General features: G+C 36.9%; 1 protein-coding gene across 3 annotated transcripts in view; it reads right to left on the bottom strand.

Annotated features, from left to right (window-relative positions):
* The window catches only part of spdl1 (spindle apparatus coiled-coil protein 1), a 49,971-nt gene extending 43,356 nt beyond the window's left edge, over positions 1–6,615 (bottom strand). The window contains exon 1 of one of the 3 annotated variants that reach the window (XM_028812953.2): positions 6,522–6,615. The gene's annotated coding sequence lies outside the window, so the exon portion shown is untranslated. Of the gene's footprint in view, positions 1–6,037; positions 6,191–6,521 lie in introns of those variants that run through there. The other 2 variants (XM_028812955.2, XM_028812954.2) reach the window with 2 other exon arrangements.
* Between the last annotated feature and the right edge of the window lie 3,609 nt (positions 6,616–10,224).

The raw sequence follows: 10,224 nt of genomic DNA on the forward strand, positions 1-10,224 counted from the left end.
TGTGTTTCTCAACCTTTACGGTCCTGCGGCCCAATTGTTTTATTCACAATTCACAAGCAGGGTGGTCTCTCGTAGTGAAGAGAGTGTTTATGTCAGAGGAGTTCCCCTGTGGTGAAAGAAGCACAAATGTCATAACTGGGGAGTTGGGGATTAGCACAAGCACAGATACATAAACATTGCCCTGACCCCCATAGCACTTTGCAGCTCAGCAGGACCACTGAGGTCCTAACTACAACCCACTGCATCTTACTGACAAACCCAACAGCAGCAGCAACAGCACACAATGCAAAAGTGTGTCATGACCCAGTGGTTGGGAAACAATACATTAGAAAATTCAGCAATTATTCTGGATGTAATATGGGACTTAATCCATATGAAATTATAACACTGCATCCAAAGGCTACTCAGGAGTTCCAGATCTGTAAAAGCCAATATTCATGTTTAAACGAAAAAAAAAAGATATTTTCTTACAAATTAAAGATACCACCCCCACCTCAAAATTCCTCAACCTAAGGCCAATGACCAGAATGAGAAATAGATGACCTCACTGGGTACCCTATGGACCAGGATGAGAAGAAGCTGACTGCCTAGGTTGCCAATCTGAGCACCACAGACCCAGAGTAGTGATCCAGAAATAGAAGGTAGGACAATCTTGTTTTCTTTACTATTTTGACTTTAATGTTTATGGATTCCACAGGACAAATTACCTGGATATTTTAAAGTCTGCATCATTCAGCTACAGTGCATCCGGAAATATTCACAGCGCATCACTTTTTCCACATTTTGTTATGTTACAGCCTTATTCCAAAATGGATTAAATTCATTTTTTTTCCTCAGAATTCTAAACACAACACCCCATAATGACAACATGAAAAAGTTTACTTGTGATTTCTGCAGATTTATTAAAAATAAAAAAATTGAGAAAGCACATGCACATAAGTATTCACAGCCTTTGCCATGAAGCTCAAAATTGAGCTCAGGTGCATCCTGTTTCCCCTGATCATCCTTGAGATGTTTCTGTAGCTTAACTGGAGTCCACCGGTGGTAAATTCAGTTGGCTGGACATGATTTGGAAAGGCACACACCTGTCTATATAAGGTCCCACAGTTGACAGTTCATGTCAGAGCACAAACCAAGTATGAAGTCACAGGAATTGTCTGTAGACCTCTGAGACAGGATTGTCTCGATGCACAAATCTGGGGAAAAATTTCTGCTGCTTTGAAGGTCCCAATGAGCACAGTGGCCTCCATCATCCGTAAGTGGAAGAAGTTCGAAACCACCAGGACTCTTCCTAGAGCTGGCCGGCCATCTAAACAGAGTGATCGGGGGAGAAGGGCCTTAGTCAGGGAGGTGACCAAGAACCCAATGGTCACTCTGTCTGAGCTCCAGAGGTCCTCTGTGGAGAGAGGAGAACCTTCTAGAAGGACAACAATCTCTGCAGCAATCCACCAATCAGGCCTGTATGGTAGAGTAGTCAGACGGAAGCCACTCCTTAGTAAAAGGCACATGGCAGCCCACCTGGAATTTGCCAAAAGGCACCTGAAGGACTCTCAGACCATGAGAAAGAAAATTCTCTGGTCTGATGAGACAAAGATTGAACTCTTTGGTGTGAATGCCAAGCGTCACATTTGGGGGAAACCTGGCACCATCCCTACAGTGAAGCATGGTGGTGGCAGCATCATGCTGTGGGGATGTTTTTCAGCAGCAGGAACTGGGAGACTAGTCAGGATAAAGGGAAAGATGACTGCAGCAATGTACAGAGACATCCTGGATGAAAACCTGCTCCAGAGCACTCTTCACCTCAGACTGGGGCGACGGTTCATCTTTCAGCAGGACAACGACCCTAAGCACAGCGCCAAGATATCAAAGGAGTGGCTTCAGGACAACTCTGTGAATGTCCTTGAGTGGCCCAGCCAGAGCCCAGACTTGAATCCGATTGAACATCTCTGGAGAGATCTTAAAATGGCTATGCACCGACGCTTCCCATCTAACCTGATGGAGCTTGAGAGGTGCTGCAAAGAGGAACTGGCAAAACTGGCCAAGGATAGGTGTGCCAAGCTTGTGCCATCATATTCAAAAAGACTTGAGGCTGTAATTGCTGCCAAAGGTGCATCGACAAAGTATTGAGCAAATGCTGTGAATACTTATGTACATGGGATTTCTCAGTTTTTTATTTTTAATAAATTTGCAAAAACCTCAAGTAAAATTTTTTCATGTTGTCATTATTGGGTGTTGTGTGTAGAATTCTGAGGAAAAAAATGAATTTAATCCATTTAGGAATAAGGCTGTAACATAACAAAATGTGGAAAAAGTGATGCGCTGTGAATACTTTCCGGATGCACTGTATATATCATGACCTAGACAGTAAATAATCAATTTGCTTTGAAAAGGCTAACTGCAACAAAACATTCGTCTCTACGTATTACCCACATCTTTCTAAAATCTGGATTATCTAACTATCATGAAGTGGACAGTATAGAATTATTTTGCTATAAAAACGCTGTTTGAAACAGAGCACTGAACTCCGACTAATTCAGTGTACAGCAGTACATAAAAATATTAACTCATCCTAATGCATGTGTTGCATGTTAAATTACTTTTTGTAACCTATTCTTGCTAATACTCTATTTTAGAAAAGGTTTTTTGAGGCAGACAGGGCAAGTACTCCCGGGTCCCAGAATATTCTGATTAAAATATTAACTTGGTCCAACTGGATGTCATAAACTCTTCCAACATCCCTAATTTACTGGAATTCTATAAGACCAATAAAGACTGGAACTTTCTTGTGGAAATCACTGCCTTCATAAGCTGTCCACATCTATGCTTTCCTTTCCATTCTTGAGGAGCGAGTAAGAAACTAATTGGGTCACTTTAATGTCAATTTTCAACAAGACACCTATGGGCTGTTGTAATACATTTTCCTGGAAGGCTGTCTAAAGTGAATTTTTGACTCCTTTGCACACTATTGGAAAAATCTTGTGTGCTTGTGCACCCCCACTCATAAGCAACTTACAGGAAACATTGGTCACTACTACTTCATAGTCAAAATTACCAAAAGCACTCTCTCAGAAGTTATAAACAATCATTTTTGAGAGATTTACCACATATTGTGTTGCCACTATGAGAAACTGTGTCCCCAGATACAAGGACCATTACTCTGATGCAGAGGTAAACTCAGTGGCAAACAAAATGTTGAAACAAGTGACCCACAAATTGTTGAGAAAAAGGCTAAGATGGATGACAAGGGTACACGTACCTGCTTTAATATGTACAACAAACTTTTCCAAGAGGACACAGTGATGCCTTGGGAAAATAAATGCCAACAGTGGTGAAAAAAAATATAAAAAGCCCTAGGGCTATCTTTGCAGCATTAGCATAAGAAACTAACAATATATTCTGCATACTGGTCAAACCTTTCGAATGTAAAGCTACTGTTTTTTCCACCTTGCACTAACTTCAGAATTGTGTTATTCTAGACATGCTATGCAGTAGTGATCTATTTCCAGGATCAGCAGATTCGAATTTGTGATTTGTTTCAACATTAGTAAAATTAACCTTTTTCTGTTTCTTGGAAACATCTCTTCTCAATGCTTTCACACATTTTTTCCTACCTCATTGCTCTGCTCTTTGATCTACAGCTGCACTAAGACCACATTTGTTAATAATTCTTCCAGTCATGTTCCAATACACTGTTGAACTTGAAATCCTTCACTTACTGCTACCTAAATGTTAAAACTGATCAGCAACCATCACAGCAAGCAAAATATGGTTTCCTTGCACATTAAAGACAATGGAAATAACTGCCATATTTCCTATTTTTCCTTTTGTTGTTAAAATTGGCTTTAACATTAAAAATTTAAAAAGCCTTTTCAGTGTCTGCAGTGCTCGTTATAGACATCTCAGGCTCTCTCATCCAACACAGTTTTATACACAGCCTGCTTTTAGCAGGCTGCTGACATGACACCAACTGTAAAATGATGAGGCATAACGGAGGAAAAAAAAATATATATATTAGTATTGGTCTCACTTTACTTAAGTATCACATCCATTACAGCTATAAATTTCACATGTATATTTAAAGCAATGATACACAAGTCATAAGAATGTCATGTTCTACAGAAGCAACATTAACAAAATTGATACTATAGGTACATAGAAGTGATCGATTGTAAGCATTATCACAGAATTTGAATGCTAGATATGGCATCTTTCTGGGGTCAGTAGTACTGATCTATAAATGGTACTTTAAAAACACAATTAAAGTTCATTTGCATCCAGATGACAATTAACTGTGTCTGTGAGCTAAATGATTGGAAGAGCAATAACTGTTGCCATTTGGTGTAAACATTACCTTTGACACAAGTCTGCCTTTGTAAAGCAAGGTGTGATCAGAAAGTCCAAAAACCACATTATCACTACCAATTAATACTGGCCTAATTATAACCAATTTTCCTGAAATCCTTACTGACACACATTTGAAATAATTCAAAAACTGAAATGTCTGATAGCATGATACCAAAACATTTTAGTTTTACACTAAAGAGGCCCTTCATACAATTGAAAATACCACCTCATACTTTAAAAATGTGTGGTGTACATTTTTTTTAAATAAAACATCAACTGTCTTCAAAATATAAATCATTGCACAATGAAACAGCTAGAGGGAAAAAAACACAGTATCAGACACTTGGAATATATCCACTCTTGTTGGCAGTGCAATAGTAATCTCAGACCATCTGTCTGTGTCATCAAATTAGCATCTGTCACGCTAAGATTTCAGAAGATTGTGTCCACAACTGCTACAGCATTACCAACATATTCTTCTGCACAAAAGTGAAAAGCAGGTGTAATATAGTCCTTTGTCGTTATATTTTATATACTTACACATTTTTTCTTCATTATGTTAGATAAGCACTTCAAGGAAAAAAATCCATGATTATACAGTATATTAATGGTTTAATGTACTAGATATAAAATTGTCACACAAAAAAAGGCACTTTTAAAGAAAAACCCAAAATGTTATCCGAAGGAAACTGCTTTGCGGATGATAAAAATATACCTGGAGAAAAAAAATATCATGACACACAAAAAAATGACTTCAGTTTATCAGCATGATGCAAGATTATGGCACTGATGTATTTTAAACTCTGACAAATCATATAAATATTATACAAAACTACATTAGTCAAGATTGACCCATCTTTGTCAGTTAATGAAGTAAGACTACATTTGGAAGCAAATCGCCTTTATTAAAAATAAACTAAGGAAGACCACATCTTAAGACCATAAAATACAACACTCTCCTAGATAACACACACCAGAGGCAAACTATGCCAGCATGCAAATCATCTTAACAAATTACACAAATTAAGAGCAATTATTTACCTTGCTCTAAGTAGAAGTGTGTGTGTACATACATTTTATACGTCGAGTAAAGACCTCTAGTAAATGTTATAACGTTTAATGTGTTCCATTATTGCATCCTATTTACTGTCCGTTTTCTATACCATACAGTGTATTCAACTAGATCTACTTTGCACTATGGTAAGTGACACTTCTGAGTAGATTAACATTAAAACAAGTGTCAGTTTGACATTCCATTGATATTTTGGAAAATGCTTTGTGAGTATGTATGCAGGCAATGGCGATAAATACAGTACGGTGTGCAAAAAACAACCGTAAGATATAATCAATGTATTACATTATTGGTACAGTATTAGTTCATTGCATAGTAAATTAAAACGCAAATACAGGAGAATAAAACTAAAATTCTCTGCTCCAATCCTCCAAAACAAGCACTAAATAACACCTAAAAATTCAACTTGGAACAAGCTGTAAGCTAACGAGGGAAAATATCTGAAAAAAAAAAAAACATTAAAGAAAAAACAGTTAGTGCTCGCCTAGTCGATAATTCTAATCGATATGCGCCGATTTTCTCCGAGTGCTGTGGTTTTCTCACGACGTGTAAGTTTTGTTAATTACGCTCTTTAACTTAGCCCCGTGAGGGTGCACTGCGTTCGGTGATACCGGTACATACTGCAGCTTCAAGTACTTCTCTAATGGAGGAAGTGGAGTTAAAACCAGACGGATGAGTTAAAATGTCACAGCTGTTGTAGGTAAAAAATAACACTAAAGTATTGGCGGACGACTTTACAAACGATCGCAGAAGCCAAATAGGTTGACACAAAACAACGTAAAACCAAGCAGATATACAAATACTTCCAAGGCATATGTCTCAAATGTCAGCGGCAATTGCAATGCTATTCCTATAGTGTCAAATTTAGATATCATTTATATACGCCTCAAAACATTATCTAATTACTCCCAACCCCCACCTCTCACCCTCAATCCCACTAATCACGAGCTGAAAGCAATAAGAGCAGGCACAAAAGCAAACGATCTACGTTAACAATAACATTTAAGAAAAGCGTAACAACTACATTTGACTAAAGCTGTAAGCTCATGCAATTACACATATCTACACTAACCCCAAAACTTGCTGTATAAATGCTTAATTTTACCTTTCTCTAACTTTCCTCGCTCTATTCAAACAAACAGCCGACGAATTTGAATTCAGCACCAGCACGCGGCAAATTACCGCGAGACTTACAATTTCAAAACTCAAACTCTGTCACGGAGCGTCATGGGATTTGTAGTCTTGCTTGAATGTCAGTCGGTCTTTCTAATTATGTCGTACGAGTTTTATTTTTTAATATATCATGATTGTTAATTGCAGTCCTAAGTACACGTAACCTTGTATAAATAAAACAACTTTTTATTCATTGCTTTATAATTTTTTTATTTAATTGTATTTTCAAAAACCAGAACAAACTTTATAATGGCAAGCAAAAAAAAAAAAAAGAAAAATCTTTTAATATAATAAAACATCATAGTCTCAGCTTACATATATTAAAAAAAAAAAAACTGATGAATTTTGCAATGTTTTTAAAATGTTTTGTGTTTGTCTCCTGAAAAAGAATGTGTTTTCCCTAAAGTGAGATCATTTAGACTGGCATTTCACGGTTTCACAGTGCTGGTAGCAGGGTCCTCCCTGTGTGGATGTGTTTGCTTGAATGTTCTGTGGGTTTCCTCCAGGTGCTCTGGTCTTTTTTCACTGTCCAAAGACATTCTGGTTAGGTTAACTGGCGACAATACACTGACCAGTGTGTATATGCCTACCCTGCGATGGACTGGCGCCATGTCAAGGGTTTATTCCTAACTTGCACCCTAGACGAACCGGAATTAAACAGTTTGAAAATAACATGACTTACCCACTGAGTTATAGAAGGTTGTTTGCAATTCTTCCAGTTAAGCACAATATGTCTGCCTACTAATAGTGTGGTACAGCTTATCAATCATCTTATCCCTATGCACTTTAATGCCATTTTTTATATAATGTACACCAAATATTACCATTAATAGATTATGGGCTATTATAACACCCAGGCTGTCTGAGATCTATGATTTTTGTCCAAAATGAATAATAATTTTGACTATGCTCAAAACGTTTGGCCTGGTGAATCTTGAGCTAGATGGCAGTATTTTGATAAAATACATAAATCACAGCACTATACTCCAAGAGCAGAAGAACTTGAAAAAATACATACCCTTTAAGAAATACAGGATGCCACAAAGTTACTCAAAAGTGGATAAACTGCAGGCCCTGATGGCTACCTAGATGAGTTTGATAAAAGATTTTCAACTACAGTGGTTCCATTATTATTAACAATGTTTACAGAAGCTAAAGAAAGCAAAACTCTACCCTGAACATTCCACTAAGCACTAATAACTGTTTTTCCAAAGACAAATGAAGACTTACTACAATGTGCATCATAGGGACCACTTTCACTCTTGAATAATGATGTTAAGATACTACAGAATGTCTTGTCTAGAAGGACTGAGAGGACTGCTTCCCTTAGTAAAACTTCTACAGTACATTTCTATACAAGGCTTGTAACTCAAAGTGCTTTGCAAGAAGTTAAAGAAAAAAACTGCAAGAAAAAAAGAAAAAACAACAAATTAGAAATAAATAAGAGCAAAAATTTATAAATAAAATACCAAAAACAGTAAATATTCATATATGAATATGTTGTAATAAAATATAATAAAAATGAATATAAGCACAAAGAGGTGTGTCCTCTTATGTCATCCTGTCAAATTCAGGCTTCATACAGTACACGTCAGTGAATTGATATTTTATGCCTTAAGAACTGGTTTCTGTATTAAAAGTCTAGGTTAAAAACATAATTTCCTGGTCTAGATTTTATCTTATAGATGTGGAGTTGTAGGATAGAATTTCAGCTCCAGGCACTGTCTGGATATTTTTCAGGTATGGTTTTCCTCCTACTTCTTAAAAACATACACGCTAGATTGGGCAATTTTAAATTGGCCACATATGAGTCAGTGTGGGTATAAACATGTATTTACCTGTAAATGAGTTGGTACCCCTATTTTGGGCTTTGTGCTACTGGGATAAGCTATAGCACCTACAATATGTCCCTTAAGTGGATTACACACGGTTCATATTGGAAAGATGGATGATTTTTATGTTACATTTACAAATGTTTTAAGTGATCTTAAACTCTATGGTCCCATAAAAGTTTGCTTTGCCAATTTCTAGTTAAATTAGATATTTTCTACAAACCTTAAAAATGTTGTTGTATTCATGTAAACATCCATATGTTATTTTATATAACGATTATTATTAATGTTAAAATATTTTATTCAATGTAGCTTGTTTAGAATTTCAATGGTCATTGGTTGTTACAAGTTGCATGTCTGTGTGTGTTTTGCACCCCTTTGAGACCATCCATCCATCCATTATTCAACCCGCTATATCCTAACTACAGGGTCACGGGGGTCTGCTGGAGCCAATCCCAGCCAACACAGTGCGCAAGGCAGGAAACAAATCCCGGGCAGAGCGAAGGCCCACCGAAGCTTTGAGACCATAATGATAATACAGTATTAATGTGTTTATATTTACAATGCTAAAGCACTGGATATTAAAAATAAGATGAACATCCATGAACATAAAAGGAGAAATTCTTATAGCATGTTCAGTTTACAAAACCCTTTAAAGAGTAGATTGTTTGAAAATGTTTACACATTCTGCGTTTTTCTTAAATTCATATATGTCTGGTTGTGCTACATGGTGTTCAGTGTAATTTTGATTATAAGGACATCTTTAGTGCAGTAGAACTACTGATCACTTTCCATGAAAGCCTTTTTTTCAATAGCAGTGACTAAATATTTCAACCTTTTCTTCTTTTTGTTGTTGAACCCACTTAATCCAATTCAGGTTTGAGGGGTATGTAAACCTATTTTGGCAGAGCTCAGCACAAGACATGAGCCAGTTCTGGATGTCATGCCAATCTATCACGAGACACACTCACTTACAGTATATACCCACAGTCAGCCATATGGAGCCAGATTAGAATCTCCACTTACACCTAATACACCTATGTCTTTAGAAAATGAGGTGTAAAAGTGCACACAGACACAAGGAGAATGTGCAAAAGATTTTAACCAATGACTCTGGAGCTGTGAGACACCAGGCCTAACCGCTGGGCTGCCATGCTGATTTCCATACTTTCCATTATTAAAAAAGTGTTATTCATATAATATTTAAAAGGTGACAAGAACAGAGTAAAAAGTCTTATTTTTTTGCACTTATGGTACCTTAATGATTCCGTTGTGTATCAATTTACAGAGAAATATTTAGCCTATAGTATATATTAGAAGTGTTTACACAGATCTGTATGACTACCTAAGACTTTAATGTCTGCCTTGACCTACAGTATATATTCAAACATTTTACTCTTTCAGTGAGTGGTGTACTTCAGTGGATGGAATGTTTACAGGAGGAAAAGGTGACAACTAGCCTTTCTAGTGTCATGGAGAAACGTTCTCTCTCTTTAAATAAGGCAGTTTCAGAGTCCAGATGTGGATGCAGAAAACATCATTATTACATAGCAATATAACAAAGAGAATTGACCATGGTGCAAGTGCTTAAACTAGAAAGTGCATCGATATACAGTATATTACATTTCTTACTTCTTATGCAAAATAATCCTTCTAGTTCTTTCCATCATTATCTAAAGTCCAAGACCACTAATGTCCATAATCTAACCGAAACCTGCCCACATTACTCCTTACTCTGTGCAGGTGTCTGAGACTTGTTTATCAATCAATTCCTTTCATCAAGTTGGAATCAGGAGGACCCAC

This window comes from Erpetoichthys calabaricus, chromosome 11 (genome assembly GCF_900747795.2).
Source record: "Erpetoichthys calabaricus chromosome 11, fErpCal1.3, whole genome shotgun sequence".
NCBI classification, from domain to species: Eukaryota; Metazoa; Chordata; class Cladistia; order Polypteriformes; family Polypteridae; genus Erpetoichthys; species Erpetoichthys calabaricus.